Below are 11,215 nucleotides of genomic sequence, written 5' to 3'. Positions count from 1 at the left end.
TGCTGTCATGGTAAATGCTATCACGGTATATTCTACCACAGTATGTATATGCTATCATGGTATATGCTATCAGATATATACTACCATGGGTGATATGCTGCCATGGTATATGTTATTACGGTATATTCCACCACAGTATATATATGCTGTCATGGTATAAACTATCAGGTCAAATGCTGTCATGGTATACACTATCAGGGTAAATGTTGTGATGGTATATGCTGTCATTGTATGTGCTACCACAGTATGTATGTGCTATCATGGTATACACTATCAGGGTAAATGATGTGATGGTATATGCTACCACAGTATGTATGTGCTATCATGGTATACACTATCAGGGTAAATGCTGTGGTGGTATATGCCATTATGGTATATGGCAGCACATTATGTAAATGCTGTCATGATATACACTATCAGGGTAAATGTTGTGATGGTATATGCTATCTGGTATATGCTACCACAGTATGTATATGCTCCCATGGTATACACTATCAGGGTAAATGTTGTGATGGTATATGCTATCATGGTATATGCTACCACAGTATGTATATGCTGTCATGGTATACACTATCAGGGTAAATGCTGTGATGGTATATGGCACCACATTGTGTATACGCTGCCATGGTATACACTATCAGGGTAAATGCTGTGATGGTATATGCTATCATGGTATATGCTACAACAGTATGTATATGCTGCCATGGTATACACTAACGGGATAAATGTTGTGATGGTATATGCTATCATGGTATATGCTAGCACATTGTGTATATGCTGCCATGGTATACACTATCAGGTTAAATGCTGTGATGGTATATAATATCATGGTATATGCTTCCACAGTATGTATACGCTACCATGGTATACACTATCAGGGAAAATGCTGTGGTGGTATATGCTATCATGGTATATGCTAGCACAGTATGTATATGCTGTCATGGTATACACTATCAGGGTAAATGCTATCATGGTATATGCTACCACAGTGTGTATACGCTGTCATGGTATACACTATCAGGGTAAATGCTGTGGTGGCATATGCCATTATGGTATATTGCACAACAGTGAGTATACGCTGCCATGGTATACACTATCAGGGTAAATGTTGTTGTGGTATATGATATCATGGTTTATACTACCACAGTATGTATATGCTGCCATGGTATACACTATCAGGATAAATGTTGTGATGGTATATAATATCATGGTATATACTACCACAGTATGTATATGCCGTCGTGGAATACACACTATCAGGTCAAATGCTGTCATGGTATATGCTATCATGGTATATACTACCACAGTATGTATATGCTGCCATGGTATACACTATCAGGATAAATGTGATGGTATATAATATCATGGTATATGCTACCACAGTATGTATATGCCGTCGTAAAATACACACTATCAGGTCAAATGCTGTCATGGTATATGCTATCATGGTATATACTACCACAGTATGTATATGCTGCCATGGTATACACTATCAGGATAAATGTGATGGTATATAATATCATGGTATATGCTACCACAGTATGTATATGCCGTCGTGGAATACACACTATCAGGTCAAATGCTGTTGTGGTATATGCTATCATGGTATATACTACCACAGTATGTATATGCTGCCATGGTATACAGTATCAGGATAAATGTTGTGATGGTATATAATATCATGGTATATGCTACCACAGTATGTATATGCTGCCGTGGTATATGCTTTCAGGGTAAATGCTGTGATGGTATATGCAACCACAGTATGTATATCCCGTCGTGGAATACACACTATCAGGGTAAATGGTGTGATGGTATATGCTATCATGGTACATGCTACCACGGTATATTCTACCACAGTATGTATATGCTGTCCTGGTATATGCTATCACACATAAGCTATACATGCAAACATGCAAACATACTTAAAGGAGGTTCTCCAAGACGCTACATGCAACTTTTGCACATTGGTGTTGCATACATTTCTACTGCATGCGCAGGGGATTAATCTAACCTTAATTTTCTGACTAATATGATGTTTTTTATCATTCTTTATATTCTTTGGGAATACAGATGCTTTAACCTATCGGGGTCATGCACAAAGCAGTAAATTAAATGTGCCAACACAGGAATTCACATAACGAACCTACCAATAGGACAGGTCATTCGCACTGAATATCTGATATTTGTTTTTTGTCTTATATCTGGTCTGTTCTACTGGGTGACTGCAGTACTGAGGTCAATCTTTATAGAAAGCAGGTTTCAGTTTGGTAGATCTTTGTACAAATCAGGGTACGGCATAAATTATGACATCAATGTACTTACTAACAACTACCATCGACCATTCACAAAAATATACATGACATTTCAAGTATGAAATTATTTTGTTGAATGCTTTACTCGGAAATAAAGATTTTACTCTTTAACCTTTACAGATTTTATGGGTTTTTTTGTCAGTTATGTCACTGAGTGTCAGCTTAATGTGGGAGGGATGCCCGAAATGATGCAGGTCTTTGGGGTTTGCCACTTTGGTTTTGTTTTTTGTTATTTTGTTTTTTAACGCCGCACTCAGCAATATTCCAGCTACATGACGGCGGTCTGTAAATAATCGAGTCTGGACCAGACAATCTAGTGATTGGTATCATAAGCATCGATCCACGCAATTGGGATCGATGACATGCATCAACCAAGTCAGCGAGCCTGACCACCTGATCACGTTAGTTGCCTCTCACGACGTTAAACAACAAACCAACCAACCAACCAACCAACCAACCTAACGTAACACAGTTAGTGCTTTAGTGTGGGGCGGGATCTAAGCCCCAGACATTCTCAGAAGTCAAGCTGTCGAACATGGTCATCCAACCTCCTACTCTACGCGACCAATGTTGCTCAACTTCGCTTGATTTATGACCACGTGCCGCCATATGTATCTGGGATTCAAAGCCACATTCATAGGATTCTACCCAAGCTTCTTCGTTACAATACACTCTCAGTAACATCGCTGCCTTCAGTCATTCGTGACCAGCTCGTGTTATTCCGGGACAAGCCGAATAGCGTGACCAACTCGTGTTATTCCGGTACAAGCCGAAGAGCGACTCGTACCCCTCTCCCGGCATTTTTTGCGACTGGGTTCCTTCTAAGCGCAAATGGGCATAGTTAAAAGAATTGTCAACTCTTTGCGTAACGATTCACGTATATTTTCCACACGTCATATATTCCGGATGTTATTGAAAACACATCTCGACTTACGGTATTTATACAGTATGACTAAACATATTTAACTGTATTAAGGGTATATTTTTAGATGCAAGACATTTGTAAAATCAAAAATTATTCCTGAGGGATTCTTTGATCGAAGTACCTGATGTCATACGCGCATTCTGATTGGTTTGTCGAAATTCCGCACATGACATTCATCGATAGGGGGGCGAGTCTGTTTGCAGGTTACGGAAAGGGGCGAGTGGTGACGAATGTGTCTTCGGTATGGGCGCGGCCATTTAAAAAATCTTGAAATTTGCCCTCTAACCCCCAATGTAGTAACGTTTTTACTTGTGAATTGAGAATTTTTAAAAGGTTTCCGACAGACCAGATTTCCCAGAAGAATTTTACTTCTTGGTTGTTTGATCAGATTTGGTAAGAGAGTGCAGACGAACGGAAAATCACCCCTCACATTCTTATTTTATTAATTACATGATAGTTAAAATGAAACAGAAATTCAAACTGACAAACAATGGAAATAATTTAGCGCCGGTAAGTAAATTCGGCGTCACGGCAGACATCATTTGTTTGGAAACATAACGGTCAGTCGGTTGCGAGTTCAACTCCAAGTATGGTTGTAGCCACCTGTAGCGGGAGCTTTGACTGGTGGCAGCGATTGTATAGAGAGCTCCGCGAAGAGGATATCGCAGTGGGGAGCTGGGATTCTACCGCTTAATCGTGATGCAACTCTGCACAGTAAATTGCACATTCGTGACCAACTCGTGTATTTCCGGGACAAACCGATTAGCGACTCGTGTCGTGGCCAATTTTGCGACTGCGTTTCGTCTAAGGGCAAACGGGCATAGCTAAACGAATGGTCAACTCGTTGCGTAATGATTCCTGTATACAGTAAACTACGTTTATAACGAACACGCTTATAACGAATTGACGGATCAATCGAACTTACTTTTTTGTCCCAACTATTTGCTGTAGTTATGCTGAATATATGCTTATAACGAACTACGGTTATAACGAACTAAACTTAGTGGTCCCTTTGAGTTCGTTACAACCGTAGTTCACTGTACTTCCCCCATATCTCATATATATTCCTGGTGCTATTGAAAACACACCAGAACTGACAGTATAATACAGCATGATTGAACACATTTAACTGTAACTTGGGTATATTTTTAAATGCCAGACATATGTAAAATAAAATAAAAATATTCCTGATAGATTCTTTGACCGAGGTACTTGAAGTCATTCGCGCATGCTGATTGGTTTGTCGTATTTACGCACATGGCATTCATGGATCATCTTGTGTTATTCCGGGACTAGCCGAAAAGCGACTCGTACCTCTCTTGCGGCCATTTTTGCGACTGGGTTCCGTCTTAGCGCAAACTGGCATCGCTTAAAGAATTGTCAACTTGTTGCATAATGATTCACGCATATTTCCCCCATATGTCATAGTGTCATAGATATTCCTGATGCTATTGAAAACACATCGGGACTTACATTATTATACAGTATAGTTGAACATATTTAATGTATCTTGGGTATATTTTTAAATGCAAGACATGTAAAATTCAAAAAATATTCCTGAGGGATTCTTTGACCGAAGTTATTGAAGTCATACGCTCATTCTGATTGGTCTGTCGCATTTTAGCACTTAACATTCATCGATATGGGGACGAGTCTTCTTGGTTACGGAGAGGGGTGAGTGGTGACGAATACAAAATAAATTGAAGTGTCTTAGATTACCGGGACTACCCGGGCCGTACCACTGAAATACATCCGTAATAATGTCTATTACAACAGTACGTGTATCTGGGATATGACCTTTCAGTCACGATACGATGTAGAATTAGAATCGGATCTTGACAGGGAATACCTGTCTATAGGGGGTTAGTATGTGTGCACACAATTCAAGCAATATTCCACGGATATAATCCCTAGTCTTTGATGTGAACGCTGCAACCACCGCCCGCCTTTTTTCTGTGGAAACAAGATCATATTGTCCATGGGCGGATACAGCTTTTTTGAAAAGGGGGGTGCACAATTAAGATCCATTTATTGTCTTTGGTGACAGAAATAAAGATTCTTTTCGAAATAAAAAGGGGACACAGTATACTGACTCCGAGCCGACCAGTCCTTGTTTTAGACCTTTAATGCCGAGCGCCAGACAGGGTAACAACAAGTACCATCTTTTACCGTCTTTTGGTATGACGCGCCTGGTGATCAAACCCCGGACCTTCCGCTCTCCGGGCGGACCCACTACCATTAGACCACGGAGGCGGTCGTTCTATGGGCAGACTCCGGTAGACAAAGAAGGCAGACTTTTAAACAACAAACAAGGAAAGAATTTTAAGTATGAGAACATTATTATTTCGTTTCACAGTGTGTGCAATTATGAAATATATACTACTCAATTCAAGTCAAAGAATACCCGCAATTGGAAGGTCGTATGTTGCAATACCCACCCACAGATTAACTTTATTAATATGAAAAATCGGGTGGTCTTTAACTTCTTTGGTTTGGTTGGTTGGTTTGTTATATAACGCCACACTCAGCAATATTCCAGCTGTATGACGGCGGTCTGTGAATAATCGAGTCTGGACCTTGGACAATCCAGTGACTGATAGATATCATGAGCAATTGGGATCGATGACATGCATCAACCAAGTCAGCGAGCCTGACCACCCGATCCCGTTAGTCACACCTCTTACGACAAGCAGTCGCCTTTTACGGCAAGCATGGTTGCTGAAGACCTATTCTACCCCGGATCTTCACGGGTCCTTTGGAGTAGTTTACATGTAATATGAATAAACATTTTTCATTTGGATTGTCCTGGCAATGGTTGAAATACAGTCTGTGTACTCCGAATGAAAACAGTAAAGAGCAAACCAAATTATGTGGATCTAATCTGATTTTTCTTTTACAAAAAACAATTCATTCCAGAATACTTTAAAAAATCATTTTGCCTCAAGTCTTATACACAAAATAATTGTTCACTGGATATGTCCTGAAAAAGAATATGAGTTAAAAATAATTATTGTATTTCACAATACATATGTCTACAAATATGTAATATGTAAAAACAAAAAAGACGTATTTCACTATGTTCATTCGGTTTTATTAATAAAAAATATGATGAAAAGGAAACCCACACAGAAAGAGTATTAAACATACGGTCATCACGTACAAGTTCATTGAGAGTTGCACAAACATGTACATGTATATAGGACGTATTGCTTAACTTGCAACAAAACACCAGCCCCATGCTGGGTGCATACGACATAATACAAGTGCATAACAGTTACTTGGACTAAAGCCAAGGAAATTATTTGAAGCAACGTTGCGTAAATCCTTCCACAAATGTTAACTGTGTACTTATCAATTCAGGTCTGCACCAAAAAACTTGTATTTGCATCTCAAGCAAAAGGTTAATGTTATATCCAACAGATTAATTGCAGTGCGGCCAATAAATAGAGCATATTTGTCTCCAGAGTTTGAAGTGTTTTGTATTGGGGTGCCAGTAATGTAATTGTAATGGCAAAGTGAATACATTCAAACTTTCAAATTTTCAAACAAACTTTGTGATGATGGATATTATGCAAACTTCACAAGTTTAATGAGGACATACATGTAAAAATGATCATACCAAAAGGCTTAATACACAGAATGATTCGCGGATCTTAGGACATCATACATCTCCATGAAAGGAAGGAGCAGCTTTCAAATTACAGCTGCTTTTTATCAAGCTGATGATGAGATGATGTTGGTTTGTTGTTTGGTTGTTTGTTGTTTGTTGTTTTACGCCACACTCAGCAATATTCCAGCTATATGACGGCGGTCTGTAAATAATCAAGTCTGGATCAGACAATCCATTGATTGGCATCATGAGCATCGATCCATGCAATTGGGATACGATGACATGCATCAACCAAGTCAGCGAGCCTGACCACCCGATCCCGTTAGTCGCCTCTTACGACAAGCATAGTCACCTTTTACGACAAGAATGGGTTGCTGAAGACCTATTCTAACCCGTATCTTCACATGTCAGGCGAGATGATGTACTGCCAGGACATTGAAGGAGGATCTAATTGATTGGTTAATTTGGCTAAATTTGAAGTGGTTAACAAGGTCAATGAGGGATACTCACTTCTGACTGCATCATTGCACTGAATATGTGCACAGGAAAAATAGTGTGTTTTATAAAACACATTTCAGTCAAAGTATAATGGATCAATTGTGAATTGGTTCATTGTGGAATAACTGCTAAATGTTAAGTCTTTGAAAGGCATTTAGAAGTGATACACATAAGTGAGAGAAATTGTGGATGTTAACTTCTTTATTATGAGGAACACAATTTTTTCGGATTATACACTTAGTCCTTCATCCGAAACATTGTGTTCCCTATAATAAAGAAGTTGACATCCACAAATTCTCTTCCTTGCTAAATGTTACATATAAAACCTCATGCTTACGTGTTTGGATTTAAATTACATTTAGCCGTGTTCAATCAACAATTAACCACCTCAAAATATAACACAGAAAACGTTTATCTCTTAATTCCCCGATTTTGAAGATGGATCAAAAGTATTATAAAAATTATAGGCCACTTATATTGCGCATATTTCCACACCACTCAGGGGCATGCTAAGAGCGCTATTATTACCACGGTCATTGGATCAGTGTGCACTCAAGAATCATTCTCAGCTCCCTGGGGAGTATACAGCCCAAGCTGCCTGATAGGCGCTGGAGGTTAACAGAGGTACATTTCGAACGAAGTCACTTAGCCAAGGAGACACCACGTGTGCTGCATGCCCTTCAGTGTGGACAGGACCGAAGCCCCAGGTACTCTTGGTGCAGACGTAAATTCCAAAGGACACATCAAATCATCTTTCCGAGAACAACATTTCTGCCTCTTTTCACGAGCAGTGCAGCCATGAGCGAAAACGCCATTTCTTCAGGTCATGAAGTACACATTAGGGCTGGGACGAGTCCAGATTTACTACCCGGGTATCCACACCCCTATTACCCGACCCTACCTGGGTGCCCGCTGTTGGTGTCAAGAGATAGGTACAAAATGTCCGATTTGGGATGACAGTAGTCCTGGCAAACTGTATTTAGATACACCACGGACTTGTACAATATAGGTTATATAGGTCCGTGGATACGATGTGGTCATGCATAGACTGAAGTTGACTGAAGTTTTATCTTTGTTCAAACATTTATAAGTCTGAAGGAATGCGTTCATAGTCATGAAGAAATGCAAACATTAGAGACTTAAAATTGGTATGTAACCATGTAGTGATAGTGATTTTTTGTCATGAAACAATACATCACATGACTTACCACGATCCTGATATTCTTGTGTTTACCCGGGTCCTACTCAGTACCCACCCGACCAGAGTACCCGAGTTACCCGTCCCAGCCCTAGCTAGTAAACTTATATGTTATTTGAGGACACCAATGTTTAATTAAAGACAATCATGACCCTAGTCGGAAAATCATTATTTTATTGAAGCAGACTGAAAGTAGATCTGGGATAGGCTGTCATATCATTGGAGTGAGATTTGTTTTAGATTTCAGAAAAGTATAGTATTTCAAAATATATACACAATACATAGAAATACAGGACTACACACACACAATATTAATCACATGAGAACATGATTATGCGAAATCAAATACACCTTGAACTCACATATACTCAGCATGAGTTGAAAGACGTCACATATGTGACATATGTGGTTATGAATTGTGGAAATGAGTGAGTGAGTGAGTTGGGTTTAACGCCGATTTTAACATTATTACAGTTATATCACAGCGTGTCAGCTTTATGTGGGAGGACAGCCCAAAGTGACGTTTACCACTTCGGTGAAACCCACGAGCACGGGTATGGTGCTGACAAACCTAGAAACATAATTGTGGCGAACTGGGATTCGAACCCACAATCATAGGTTTCTGGCGTGCCCAAGGGACGCAACTCTGCACAGCGAATTGCGGCGCCTTAGATGACTGGGCCACCCGTGCCCCCTGTAGAAATGAACTAACAGTCACACCGGCACAGGGCGATTCATTGGCACCTCCAGGCCCATTCCACAACTGACCAATAAATTATCTCTTTAACAGACAATCCAGCCATAACTTTTTAAAATTGAATTTAACTATTTTTTTAATTTAACAATTAATAAACCAGACCAATTACTATCATTTTATCCCACAAACGTACCATATCTTTTGCAAAAATTAAATGCTGTGTTTGAGTTAACATGTATACTTCTTTGAGAGGCATTGAAAAGTTGGAGTACAAAGTAAGGATAAGATATATGGATGAACAACTTTATTACAATTAGAGTCACGTGAAATGGTGTTAGAACCTACACGTCACTCCTAATTGTAATAAAGAAGTTGTTCATCCATATATCTTATCCTTACTTAACCTGTATACATTCTTCACATCTTTCCGTAACTTTTTGTAACTTCTATTTCATGCGTTTTATAGGAAATAAAGTTCATTATTCGCCATTTGTTTTGAGCATCTCAGCATGACCAAGAAAATATGAAGAAAAAAACACTTGCCTCAATGAAAAAAAATGAAATAGTTCTAACAAGACAAGTTATAACTCCCACCGGCAATCCTTTTTTATAACGGTTATGGTTATCCGTGTAGACTGAGTGGGAAATCATGAAAGAAATAAATGCTATTGATGTAATGGTCACATTACTTCAACCATGGATCACACAAACTCCTATGTTTTTCTTTTGTGCCTACAGATTCGACTGACAGGAGCCAAAACCACAAATAAATAAAATATAACATTTTTTTTCACTCCATTTTTGATTGAAACCAAAATTTAAAAGATACAAATAGAAACATCACTTAATATGAAAGTAACTACATACTTTTTATATAATTCATCAAACGCACTGTATGTGGTCTCTGGCCTTCTCAGAAGTAGATAAATAACATACATGTTACCATGGTTACTGTAAAAAGATAAAACATCCTGCACTCATACAGTAGCATCATGTATGGTTTCCACCATAACACTGACCCAACAACGTCATGCCAGCTTTCGTTGATTGGTGGACATTAAAATGACAATTTACTTGTTTCCAAGGTCCAGATATGTATATACAATAGAATGAGACTTTTTGGCATAACCCTGTTTTTTCAGGCTTCATATATTGAAGGAAATTTATATTATGGCTTTGTTGTGTTCCAAATATTTTCACATTTTTGGATTTGTTGTTTGTTTGTTTGTTTGTTTGTTTGTTTGTTTGTATGCAGCATTCAGCAATATTCCAGCTATATGACGACAGCCTGTAAATAATCATGTCTCGACTAGACAATCTGGTGATTAATATTATGAGCAATGATCCAAGAAGCAGGGGTTCGGTGACATGCATCAACTAAGTCACCAATCCCAGCATTTGAAATACTTGCCTGTCTGATCGTCCGTGACAAGCCGTTTTTGTCTCGGGCAGTTCACTTTTAGAAAATGCCCGCCCAATGATTGTGTTGATTTTTTAAACCATACATGTAAAACATATGAATAAAACACATACTTGCTGACATGATGATGTACAAATACAGCCAAGCGACTCATTAACGACTGCACGAAATCTTACTGCAGCTAATGCCAGAGTTTAGAACATTGCATGAAGCTTTGGTGTGTACTCGGAACGCTGCAACAGTGTGCAGTATGTGTGTGACATGACAATGGAGACCGCCTAAATGATGTGTGGAGCTTTGTTAACTGACTGAGAGGTTATTATCATTTGCAGAGAGTTGGTCAGTCCAATTTGCAAAATGTGAACTGGCAACTTTCTAACTTGCCAGGCAACTTTTGTGAGTTGCCAGTCTGGTTGTCTGGCTAGATTCTTTGTGAATATTCAACACTGCCAATCCTGACTACCCGATCTATTAAGTCATTTCTTGTGACCAAGGTAGGAGACCAGAAATCCCCACAATGACAATGGCCTGTAAATAATCAGACCAGACAAA

This window comes from Haliotis cracherodii, unplaced genomic scaffold (assembly GCF_022045235.1).
Source record: "Haliotis cracherodii isolate W230 unplaced genomic scaffold, xgHalCrac1.p SCAF_3, whole genome shotgun sequence".
Lineage (NCBI taxonomy): Eukaryota > Metazoa > Mollusca > Gastropoda > Lepetellida > Haliotidae > Haliotis > Haliotis cracherodii.
This window is presented reverse-complemented; position numbering follows the sequence as displayed.